This window comes from Corvus kubaryi, unplaced genomic scaffold (assembly GCF_017639235.1).
Source record: "Corvus kubaryi isolate FWS band 111438036 unplaced genomic scaffold, C.kubaryi_AGA036_p1.0 split3-73, whole genome shotgun sequence".
In the NCBI taxonomy this organism is placed as follows: domain Eukaryota; kingdom Metazoa; phylum Chordata; class Aves; order Passeriformes; family Corvidae; genus Corvus; species Corvus kubaryi.
The window spans coordinates 10449741-10459810 of NW_024582091.1; the positions used below are offsets into that span (position 1 = coordinate 10449741).

General features: G+C 35.9%; 1 long non-coding RNA gene across 1 annotated transcript; it reads right to left on the minus strand.

Moving 5' to 3' along the window:
* On the minus strand, positions 1-9649 carry LOC121659306. The gene is made up of 3 exons (XR_006014268.1): positions 9562-9649; positions 7422-7568; positions 1-6624 (listed from the first exon to the last, which is right to left on the minus strand). It is a non-coding gene; the product is annotated as an uncharacterized LOC121659306 (long non-coding RNA).
* Between the last annotated feature and the right edge of the window lie 421 nt (positions 9650-10070).

The window sequence follows — 10070 nt, forward strand, 5'->3', positions numbered from 1 at the left end:
CTTATGTAACTCTCAAATTTATTTTGTCTTATATTTTGATTACGTTAGGGAAAAATGCAGTTCTCTTAGTTTTTAATGATATACAATTAACATGCTAAAGGCTATAATTAAAACGAAGATTTCAGCTTAGCCCATATTTTAGGCAAAACCATAATTTCTTTTTAAGATGCATTAGAAGATGTTTGCTTAAATATTGCTTGAGGTAAGGATTAAAACTTCTAAACACTCCAGGAATTTCCAGGAGAATTTATAATACACCTTAGCAGAAACAAAGTAACAATTCTAAGAATTTTGTATGTGTGCAGGCTTACTGAGGGTGATAGAAGTATCCACATTAAAGCTTTTAGGTGGATTTTGTCAATATGCAGAACACCTTTGGGAGAAAAGATAGCACAAAACAGTTTAAAATAATTCATAGGGGATTTCCCTGTCACAATGTGGAAACAGAATGAAAATTAATCAAAAGACAAATGAACTTCTGTCCAACTTTGTCCTTTCTCTGTGACTTCTTGTCACTCCAATGTATGGACCTTTAGCAACACTAAATGCAGGATATCACAGAATGCAGGAAATAAAAGAACATCAGCATGGCAAATCCATACCAAGTATATGTACAATACCTGAGATGCTCTTCATACTTGAGAGATGAAATAGGAAAAAATGAAACTAAGTTGGGACACACAGTCATGGAATTAACAAAATTACTTTTGAGTAACTTTTTAAAGACATAACCAAGTTGCCAGGTGTTGGAGAGAATCACAGGGCTCCTGTATCAGATATGATATTCCCTCTCGTGATTTGTAATGGGGTTCAGATCATAAAAACTTAGTAAATGCAGCTCCAAGGAGTCATTATCATTACCTGCAGGTGACCCTGTGGAGGTATTTACTTTTGCAGAAAGGTGGGCAGGAAAAAATTAAGCTTTGGAAGTTTGCTGCATGTGCATTATATTGCAGGTATGCTTACATATAGCAGTTACCCAATTATCAGGAGGATTTTAATGACCATGTGTGGCCATTAGAAAGAAAAATAAAGACGTGATAGTTTTGCTTAGTTCAAATGTTTGGTGTATTATTAGAATCATGTTTGGTTTTAGTGAAGTAAAAAGCTGAGATGTAACAGTAAAAGAACCATGAAATTTTAAGTGATAAAGTTAAATGCAAATGGTTTATGTAGCAAATAAAAGTATCTCCTAATGCAGTAATTAACATTAAGAAATATTTAGAAAAAATATGTGCCATGTACATAAAACTAGATTCAAAGGCATGTTTAGAAAGATTATTCTCCAAAGTTCTTCCTCAATTATTTCTTAAGAAAATTTTATGCTTTTTTCATATATCTTATCTGCTGCCAGACTGGTTTTGAGCAGATATTGTGTTTTGTTTTTTAATAAGGAATTGCATTTCCTTCCCTTCAGTTCCACCTAAGTATAAACTCATACAGTATATGTAATACTGTAATAATAATTGATAAAAAATGTAGTTGGAAAAGGTTACAGTTAAGATATCACAGTGGTTGTAGTTTTTGATGTGAAAATAACTACAAGGGAATTTTCAGGAGCTAAGGGGTTTTATTTTGAATACTTGATCTCCTATTTTATTTCTATCCCTAAGTCAGCACCCCAATTCTAACAAAGTAACTAAAACCTATTTTGTTGCGTATACATCTAAAAGCCATATTTCAGGATGGATTTTTAAGATATTTATCAAATTATTTATAAAATGCAAGAATACTGTAGAGAGTAGGCCATGAATAGTATGCTAACAGAATATTCTCCAGTATAAATCAAAAAAGTCAATCATAAGGCTGGTGACAGGGAAAACAAATTAAGCAGGGAAAAGAAAAAAGGTGTATTTTAAAATGAGAATACTAAATGAGATTGCCAATTGATGTCTGCCAGGCATAGACGTAGATCTGTTATGGTGAGAATTTGTCAGTTCTCTCTAAATGCAATGTAACAGGTGATGAAATTTGTGTGAGATCTTCGGGTAAGCCATGCAAGTATACTGAAAGCAAAAAGCACTTTCAAATTGATTGTGATATGAATGGGGAACCCGTGATTCCAGAGATTTCCATCGTGTCACTTGTGTTGATCACAGGTGGGGAATATTGTTTATTTTGGTACCATTATCTGGGAAGCTTCCTAAAGCTGCTGAGAGCAGCAAATTTTGTTTGCCTTCAAGTAAGCAAAAATGCAGCTTACTTATGCACACTGGACTGCTAGGTGTCTGCAAATCTGGTTATCTTCCTGAAGATTTGATCATGTTGCTGGTGCCAGCATATTCCTAAACAAGCTCATATGGGAAGAAAACCCAGGATTAGGTGTTATTCTAAGGTTGCAGAAAGAGGCAATTTGCCATCTGATCTTTACGTAAAGATAAATGAATGGGTATGGATTCACAGTGTATTTTATTGAAGAGACTGAAACTATTGCAGTACTAGCGAAAAAAAAACATAAGCAAAAATGTAATTAGGACTGGTTTAAAATGAGAACTTAATGTACTATGTTCAAGAAAAGATCAAGAGAGTAGTGTTCAAAATGTTGGTACCATTTTACTGTTTTCAGCACTGAAATACATGTTAAGAAATGAGACAAATACAAACATGGTACCTTGTATTAAAGGGGCCAGATTTAGGTGGAGTTGTAAACTGCAAATAAATTATTTTATGAACCACTAATTCTCCTTTTTTGCTACTTCATGCACTTATGAACAGCCTCTAATGTTGTGTGTTAAGTCCTTATTTTAATATTTTTTCATAATACAGTCTCAAAGTGTTATTAAGGGAATTTTGAAATAAATCATCGTGCATATTGTTACATTCAGTAGCCACCTTCAGTTGGGTATGAATTAACACAATATGAAACAGATCTGCTAAGGGCATTCACACACTGAAGTTATATTCAGGGTTTTATTGGGCTATACAGAGGAGATTTATTTCTTCACCCAAATGTTTGCACATCTAATAAAACTTACTTGGCATGTATGTTCAGGACAATGGATGCTATTTTTTCAAGGGCAAATTTTCAATCCAAAACTAAAAGCTTAGTTTTGAGTGTCACATTTGTCCAGAGAACTGGAACAGGCTTTGTGAACAGAGTGCTGAGGTAAGGCCAAAAAACCCCCTGGTTTTGAATATCAGATAGTTTCTAGTGTTACAGGAAGGAGAGGAGACTCCCAGGAATTGTGGTCTTCTACAACTATTGGATGTTTCATACAGGGGGGCTGAACTCTGACCAGTATTTAGAAAGGAGGTTTGCAGCGTGGACCTAAGGTAGCACAACCGTGAGCCTTGACGGTGCATGGGATTCAGTATTGGTGGTGGAGCTTGTGTTCCTTCTTAGGATGTCAAGGTTGAAATGTGATCTGTGTTCTTGTAACTATACTTTGTGTTTGGTTTGCAAAGTTGTCTCCTGCTGTAATCAGGAAGACATTGTCAAATACAAGGCAACTGCCATCCCTGCCCTTTCCTCCATATTTTTCATCTTTCTCTCTCCTGCCTTCCCTCTTCCTCCAAATTTCCTTTGTTGTACAGTGGGCTTAGTGAAAAAACTGGCAATGCAGAATTGGTATTTCAAGTTGATGGAAAATTCAAGAACATGAGATAGCACTAGATTCATCATATTTGGTGAGCTGTTTCTGCAGAGGAATTTTGAAGAAAAAGTAGTTAACATCTGAACATCAGTATCCCTAAAATTTTGAGGATATGTGGTTAGGTCTATTATCTTTCTGCTGCTTTTATGTCTTTTCTAGCTTTTGCATTTTTAAAGAAATCATTTCAATACCATTTTTTTGTAAGTCATTGGAAGTCACATTTTTTACCCACTTTTTAAAAAATAGAAGTTTTTATGATTATAATATTGTGGATGAACGCTGTCTATAACCAGTAGAAATGCTTCAAAGCTGATTGAAAGGAGGACGCTAGCCTTTCTGAAATGCTCTCTGATCGAATATGAGATATGGGAGCATCCAACTTGTTTTAACAATGGAAACTCCTTTTATTTCCCGTGTAAAAATAGATCACAGTGCAGTGACCCTAGAGGGAGAGAAAGAATGAAAAAAGATGTGTGTTTCTCTTAAAATTCTGACTACATTGTTACAGTCTGTGTCAAAGGATGACAAATCCGAATTGCTCTGCTTCCTATGTTCTTTGAATTAGAGCTTGGTGTGTGTTACACTATTTTGACCTCTTCAAAATTTAATTAGCAGATTTCCTTTTCCCTCTCTAGCCCATTTTGAAGTGTGGGGCAAAAAAAAAGAATATATATATATATATAGCAGTGTCATAATACGTCATTCTTTTCTGAATCTAACTGCATATTTTGAATGGAATTTGTATGAAAGCACTCTTGTATAAATTTAAATCAGGATGATATAAAACCATTAAGTGATATTAACCAATGGGGATTAAAGACTACCTGAACTGGCTAGAAAAAATTTACTGCCCAGTCACTAATGTATAGGTTTGATGCTTGCTAGGGTATTTGCCCAGCTGCACCTGCCTTATCAATGTGTTCAACTGTGAATTAGTTAGCACAAAAAGTTGGCAGAGGGATAGGGAATTTTTCACCTCAAGGTCAGTAACAAGGCAGGCTAATACTGATTTAATGCTGTTATGGTCTCGTAGCTCAGCATGAACATGATTCTATATTGCCATCAGTTGACACATGTCTACATTCAAAGAAACACTTTTTAAACTTACATCCTTTCTGCAAGAACACCAAGTACCAGGCACCTGCCTTAGCTGGCAAAAAGTTAAGTGTCCTGGCTAAGATAGTTGTCTAGGCTTCCTCTGTAACTGTGGGGAGAAGGATTTTCAGAGTGATTCATACAGTTCTAAGATGTGTCTAAAATAGATGAGATGACTCATCTTCTGGAAGTACCTGCCACTCTACTGACGACAGAGGGAGACCTAGATGACTAACCTACCCTAGATAGCTAAATTTTGAACTGGTAGTTAATACAAGAGAAAGCTCAGTACCAATGTCTTTTTCTTTTAATGAAAAGAGGCTCAAGTATGCAGTCATTATGAAAAAGTCTGTATGACCACAGATCATACAGTATATGCTGAAAAAGAGATGGACCTGCACTGCTGTCCTCCTGTATCTTTTATAAGTATGTTGACTTTATTTCTTGTTAAATTAATGTCAAGGTGAGGAAAAGAAGGTACTTTTTACCTTAAAAATCCCACTGGAAAGGGATATGTGTTATTTACTTTACACAAGTCTATGAAACGATGAGCATGATATTTATTCTGCATCAGTTTCCATTATTGAAATTTCTTTGTATTGAAATTGCTTTGTATTTATACTGGTGGTATTGGATGTAAAATCCATTAGGCGGGGTGTAACAGATTGTTAGCATGTATTTGCTTAAATACAGCATGAAGATCTGCAGTCTGCAGGGCATTAACTTCATTGTTGACTGCTTCAGATGCACCTTTTTTTGGAGAAGTTACAAAAATTGAGCTTTAAACTTGTTAATATTTAATTTAAACCCATCACTTGGCCAATTTGAAAATTTGAGGTCTTCGGGAATTATTCACCACATTTGATTTTAGGTAGCAAATTAGGTTTCTAAATAGGGAGTCTGGGCACCGGTTGTAATCAGCAGAGTAGAGTTGACACCTCCAGGGAACAATTTAGAGCAGCTAAGGTAAGCAGGAAGGTAGTGCTCTGGTTGCCCTCCAGAGGACTTCCACTGCTGCTTAGCTTGAATCCTCTGAAATAATCTCTGAGATATTTACTTATCCCTTTATATTTACTGTGCAGGAAGTGTAGTCTGGTTTTGTAGGCTGTTGAAGTAGGCAAAATGAATACTCCCCTTGTTTTCTATCATAATTCTTAGGTTAGTAATACCTTGTCAACTCAGAGTGGAATATTTTTCTGAATATATTGAGAATATATTTCTGAATGTCAGACGTGCATCAGAAGTGCCTGCTGCATGGTTAATGTATACAGTATGCTCAGCAATGTTAATGTAGTAGCATATAATGTAGTGGTGTGTATGTAGTCTATGTAGTATGCTGAGTTCTAAACTATTTTCTTGTGACTTGATTAATAGAGCACCCCCTGTATGTCCAGGATAGTCAGCAAAATCCATTTGGTTTTCTCAGAAAATTTGCTTTCATTTTGGGTGCTCTCTGGTTGAATCCTGAGCAATTCTAATCTCTAATCTCTGTGTCTGCAAGGCACAAGTAGTGAACTGCTGCCTGGCACAGGCACTGTAAGGCCTTCCTCACCTGCCCTTACGTTCAGAGTATCAGAACACAGTGCTTTGGATCAAACAGCGCAATGAATTGTTACATTTTTTTGTTGGTCGACAGCTGTTTTACCTAAAGCATTACACTCCTACTGTAGCTTTGAAAGTATAATAACTGGTTATATATTGCTTTATGCAGATTGTACAGGGCTTCAGAATTCAGGGTGTTAACTGATTTGCTACAGTTTGAAAAATCATCTACAGAGTTTACGAATGTATTGTCGTGGTAAATTGAGATCTGTGGATTTTTCTTTCATCTAATATGGAAGCCCAAGTTTATGGATAAAGCACAAAATCAGGATGGATGGAAGGATGAAGAGAAGTCATGACCGCAGATCAGCCTTGATTAATCTTCATTACACACCTGGAGAGAAAGCACAATATAGGATATTACATTAGCACCTGGAGGAGGAGGAGTTTCCAGACTTTCAGGAAGAAAAGCAGGCATGTTACAAAAGACAAGCAACGACTATAAGTGCTGTACCCTGGGAATCGTCTCCCAGTGAAGAGTTTAGGTGACAAAATCACTTTGATATGGTAGCCATAAGAAATAGCGAATGTGTTCGTCAAAGACAATAAACAACCTTGAATCTGGTGGATAAGTTTAAATTCTGTTCTTTGGTAATTCTTCTTTATAAAAGACAAAGGAAAGTAAAATTGCAAAGGACACAAGGGTGTATCCAGGGGAACAAGAACATCATTTATAGTCGCCAGAGTTGTATGATGAGGCTCACTTGCTAGATACCTGATAACAAGGAAAGCCAATCTGTCACTGCATGGTTCCATAAAGAAGATTTGTCTATAATAGGGAGCATTAAACAGGGTAATGGAAATTACTTGAGCAGCTACTGAATTAATTTTCATTTTAAACATACTCTAAAGATAACTGACTGGACAGCATTGCAAGTTCTGTATCGGAGTGCATCCATTAATAAAGGACTGTGAGCAATTTGCTGGTTTTGAATATAAACTTGGCTGTGCTGTCAGCTAACATCTCCTTTACCTAGAGCAAAACTTTAAGTGATGCATAATATAGATAGGACTCAGTTGTGGACTCCTGAAATCATTACCTCATACAAACTGCTTTTATTTAATAGAGCAATGTAATTGTTTCTCTAGAGGGTGATGAGTGTGATTCATTATATTTGATCTTTTTCATACCAGAAGCATACTGCTGTTGCTAGCTCAGAAGACTTTTTGGCAAATCAAAAGCAGACTGGTAGTTTGGAGCATTTCTCTGTCAGTTTGAAATCCCCAAGCTGTAGCTTCAAGCTCAACAGTGAGTGTTTTGCAGTAGTACCAAGAGAGCTGAAATAATCAACAACAGAAACCTTTTATCTCGTGTCTGAAATCCATAGATAGAAAGAGAATGTATATATAAATATTTCTCTTTAATATTTCACATCATGCTTCCACTTAAGTTTAAAGTTTTTTCACTGAGAGTGGACATAAGCCAAGCCAAGCCACAGGATTAATCATAAATAATTTACATGAAATCCCTCTACTAAGATATCCCACAATTTCATAAAGAATGAACACATGTTCTGAGAATACATAAGGGTTGCTATAATTAGCTCACTTTAACACGCCTGGGAACAACACACGAAGCTGCTGTTGAAGTTTTTCTGACATAGCTGATCATGTTGCTCATTGTCCACAACAATTAAATGTTCGTTTTTCTCTGATTTTTTTTTCTTAGAACTGCATCCAGATTAAGAAAAAAAAAATCTGCTAAAAATTCTGAACAATGTTGACTGGTGAAGGCTGTAGAACAACTATTGCTTCAATAAACAGGATTAGTTTTGGATTACTTTTTCTACAAAGACTGGAGCACTGCCTTACTCCTCCTTGCTTAGAAACATCAACCCCTTCAGATCTCCATGGTTATCTGACAGAATGAAAAGTAAAAGCATTCTGGGATGATTATATGAAAACTTGTAAAGGGTAAGTGCAAACTAAAAAGCTGTATTTGAGGACTAAACACCGCATTTTCAGATGGCTGAGTTTGTGTGTATGGTTGGAGAGATGAGAAGCCTTAAACTGTGCAGCATGGAGTGGACCTTGGTTTGGGGAAGATACAGAAAAGGCCTTACTGATTTGTTACTGTGTCTTTTGAACATATATCTACCAATTTGGTTGAAGCAAAAAGAAATTAGCTGGATTGTGTTTGAAAACAGTGGCTTAATTATTAAACTTAAACTTTACTAAAATACAAAATATTCAACATTCCTAAACACCTGTACAAAAGAGATTTAAGAGCATAGTTAAGACTAGGCTTGCATATGGATGTGCATACCATTAAAGCTGGGGAAGTGTGGATTTCTGCCATGTTCTGTAAATGTAAGATACATAAATTAGAATTGCTTAGGGATACTGTTGCTTACATGAATCGCTTCTCCAGTCTTTAATTTATGAATAAATGTGCTTGGTGTGACTACTCTTGTCTCACACTGATCTCAAATGGCAGAAAATATCCTGTATGCAATGGTTTGCAGATATATGGTATCCATGAGATATGTTTCTCAATATTGATTACAGTTATTTTATGTTTACAGAAAATTCAAATGTAGGAGGACTTAAATACACCCAAGAGAGGTTTAATAGTGATGTGGAAAAATAGTCTGAGAAAATTAGGATGCAGTTCTGGGACAATTTCAAAGTACTACTGTATTTAGATGGTATTTCTTATCTAAAATGTAGTATGAGGAATGGACAGTGGTACTTAGGTTGAGCATGAGTCAACAGTGCTGTGTTACTATAAAAAACGTGTTGGGGAGACATGACAAATATCAAATATGTAAAAGATTTGAAAGTAGAAAGAGCCTAAGCTGTGCTGTGGGCTAATGGGAGTAGGAAAATATTAAATGGGCTTAAATCATAGGAAAACTTGAGGCTAAATATTATTGTTACATTATTTTTGCCAGGCATATTGAAAGCACTGGGACTGGTTGTTTATGAGCTGGTCAGACAAATATCTGTCAGAGATAATAAACACTGCCTTGGGACTAGATATGTCATTTGGTTCCTACCAGCTCTGAACTCTATTATTCAATATGGTAATAAAACTTCACAAGTAGTTTCATGCCAATGTGCATAAAGATACAATTCAGAGAGAGTATAGAGCCTTTGACACTAAGCACTGCATGAGATATGCAGTTTTTCTCCAGTATAGTATCTACTTCTGGTTTTGATGAAGTAAATAGTTGAACTTCTAATTTAGCTTTGATTTTATATTATCATCTCAGTATCACTTCTTCACAATATCTCATCCCACCCACAGATCCCTGTATCAGAATAATACCTTTTCCACCTTCCTCTTCAGTAGGTTGGGACAACACAGAATAGGAAACAGCACCACGGACAGCAAATTCGATTTAGGTTGACAATGTGATCCTATTGTTGAAAAGCCAAAGGTTATTCTGTGGTACATTAAATAAATATCATATGTAAAGCACTGGAGGTATGTGATCTATGTGGCATCAGCTGGGCTGCTACAGGGCAACACACCATTAAAGAGAATCCAGAGGACAACAACAAATACAAACATGGTAGAAAAAATAACCTGTAAGAGAGAGCAGAATGCAGTGTAGAAGTGGAGAGTGAAGAACACTGCCTCCCATTTAGGTGCCTGACTCATGCTTTACCTGTATGTGTTTAGTGAAGAATATTTAGTGTTTAATGAGGTGTATATGTATATATCTATGGATATAAAGAATCTCTTAATGGAAACCAATTAACTCTTCCAGTCTGTAAAAAACTGTTACAAAGGCAGGAGCTCTCACTTGAGCAAGAAGACAGTAGTTTTTTTTT